The sequence below is a fragment of the Galeopterus variegatus genome, unplaced genomic scaffold, assembly GCF_000696425.1.
Source record: "Galeopterus variegatus unplaced genomic scaffold, G_variegatus-3.0.2 Scaffold2642, whole genome shotgun sequence".
In the NCBI taxonomy this organism is placed as follows: Eukaryota; Metazoa; Chordata; class Mammalia; order Dermoptera; family Cynocephalidae; genus Galeopterus; species Galeopterus variegatus.
Genome location: NW_007728753.1, coordinates 1 through 2,654, shown reverse-complemented (window position 1 = coordinate 2,654; position 2,654 = coordinate 1).

Below are 2,654 nucleotides of genomic sequence, written 5' to 3'. Positions count from 1 at the left end.
CAGGTCTCCTTCTCCTGTAACTTCCTCTGCTCCCCAACCTCCTCAGTTAACTCCGCTCCATCCACCTCCTGCGCCCAGCCGGCCGGCCGGTAAACAGCCCTGGTCTCCGGGGCAACCGCCGCGGGGTGAGGGGCCACCTAGTCAGCCTGTTCTCCCTCCTGCCTCTTCCTCCCCTGTTTCTTCCAGCCCCACTTCGCCACCATTTCCTGTCCCTCAACCCCCACAAGCAGCTCCACCGCCATCTTCTCTCTCCCCATTATTTCCTCTGTCGCCATCTTTTGTCCAGCCATTTTCTAGCCCCACCTTACTGCCATCTTGTTCCCTGCCGACTCCCATTTCACCTGCCCTGGCACCTTCCTTTAGTCCCCCTGTAACTCGTTCCCGGGGACTCCTCCCTTCCTCTACCATGGCTCCTCTCTGCGAAGTAGCTGGTGCTGAGGGGGTCGTTAGGGTACACATTCCCTTTTCATTAGCAGATCTCGCCCAGCTAGAAAAGAGAATGGGGTCCTTCACCACCAACCCCTCTACTTACATTAAAGAATTCCAATGGGTCCTTCAGGCATACAGTCTCACACATCATGACATCTATATGCTCCTGACCAACACCCTCCTTCCCGAAGAACGCGACCGTGTCTGGGGTGCAGCTTGGGGCCATGCAGATGAAATTCACTGCACAAACCCTGCCCTCCCCATTGGCCTCCAGTCCCCGAATAGGATCCACATTGGGATTACAACACACCACAGGGAATTCAGGCCAGAGATCACTTTAGTTCTTGCCTCCTGGTCGGTCTTAAAAAGGCTGCTCGCAAAGTTGTTAATTTCCAGAAAGTCCAGGATGTTCTCCAAAAAAAGGAAGAAACCCCATCTGAGTTCCTTAATCACCTAACTCAGGCTCTCCAACAATACACCAACATAGATCCCACCTCAGAAGACGGACACCACGTCCTTATGACATACTTTTTGGCTCAATCCTACCCCGACATCAAGGCCAAACTAAAAAAACTGGAACAGGGCCCTGCTACTCCCCAGACTGAAATTTTATCAGTGGCCTCCAAGGTCTTTCCTAATAGAGAGGAGGAACGAGAACGGGAAAAGGAACTGCACAAACAAAAGGCTGATCTGGCCAACCTCCAAATGCTGGCCAAAGTAATTACTCAGCCTTCTAAGTGCCCTTCCAGGCCCTCCGCCTCCAAAACTCCCCGTGGTGCCTGTTTTAAATGTGGCAAAGAAGGTCATTGGTCAAGAAACTGCCCATCACCCAGAAAGCCCACCAAGCCATGTCCTAAGTGCCAAGAAATGGGGCATTGGGGCTCCGACTGTCCACTCACCCAAAGGGGAGACTGGCCTAACAAGCCCCAGCCATCCCAGGCACCTCAAGCACCTCTGGTGGGACTGGCTGAAGAGGAAAAAGACTGATGGGGCCCTGGCTCCTTCCCAACCATGACCATCACAAAAAGCGAGCCGAGGGTAACTATTGTTGTGGATGGCTGACCCGTCTCCTTCCTCCTGGACGCAGGAGCCACTTTCTCGGTCTTAAAAGAGTTTCAGGGTCCAACCACACTTAACATTTCTCCTATAGTCGGGGTAGGAGGAAAACATATATACCCCCGCAGAACGCCTCCACTAACTTGCCATATTGAAGGTGTTCCTTCTCCTTTTTCCCACTCATTTCTGGTCGTGCCTCAATGTCCCATTCCCTTATTGGGTTGAGACATTCTTGCTCGGCTACATGTCTCCATTTCCATATTTCCCCCATCTCCTACAACCCCTTTCCTATTAGCACTCCTCCCCGAAAGCGATCAGGAAACATACCCTTCTCTATTACATCCTGTAAACCCTGTTGTATGGGACACCACTACACCCTCCTCTTCACATTGTGTTCCTATTACAATAAAACTAAAAGATCCCTCCAAGTATATAAATCAATCTTGGTACGCACTCAGCACCACAGCACTTCGTGGACTCCAATCCATTGTCGAGGACCTTCTCAAAAAGGGATACTTTCGCCACACCCACTCACCATTCAACACCCCCATCCTGGCAGTAAAAAACACAAATGGGTCTTACCAACTAGTCCAAGACCGCCACTTAATTAATGCTGCTGTTATTCCCATCCATCCTTTAACACCCAATCCCTATACTCTTTTGTCCCAGATTCCAGCTTCCACAACTCATTATTCAGTCCTAGACTTAAAAGAGGCATTCTTTTCCATTCCCCTGGACCCCGCGTCCCAGGACATATTTGCCTTTACCTGGACTGATCCCAATACACGACACTCTGAACAACTCACCTGGACTGTCCTCCCCCCAGGGATTCCGGGATAGCCCTCACCTCTTTGGCCAAGTGTTGGCCCAAGACCTCAAATATTTTCACTCTTCCCACCCACAGTCAACCCTCCTGCAGTACGTGGATGACCTTTTGCTCTGTAGTCCTTTGTGGGAACAATCACAGGCCGACACCGCTTCCCTTCTTAATTTCCTGGCAGACAGAGGATATCGCATTTCACCTTCTAAAGCCCAAATATCCCTCACTGAAGTCATTTACCTAGGATTTGAATTATCTCCTTCTCGAAAGGCCATCACCCTTAATAGAAATGAGCTTTTAAAGTCCCTACCTACTCCAAAAACTAAGGCAGAAATTCTATCCTTCTTAG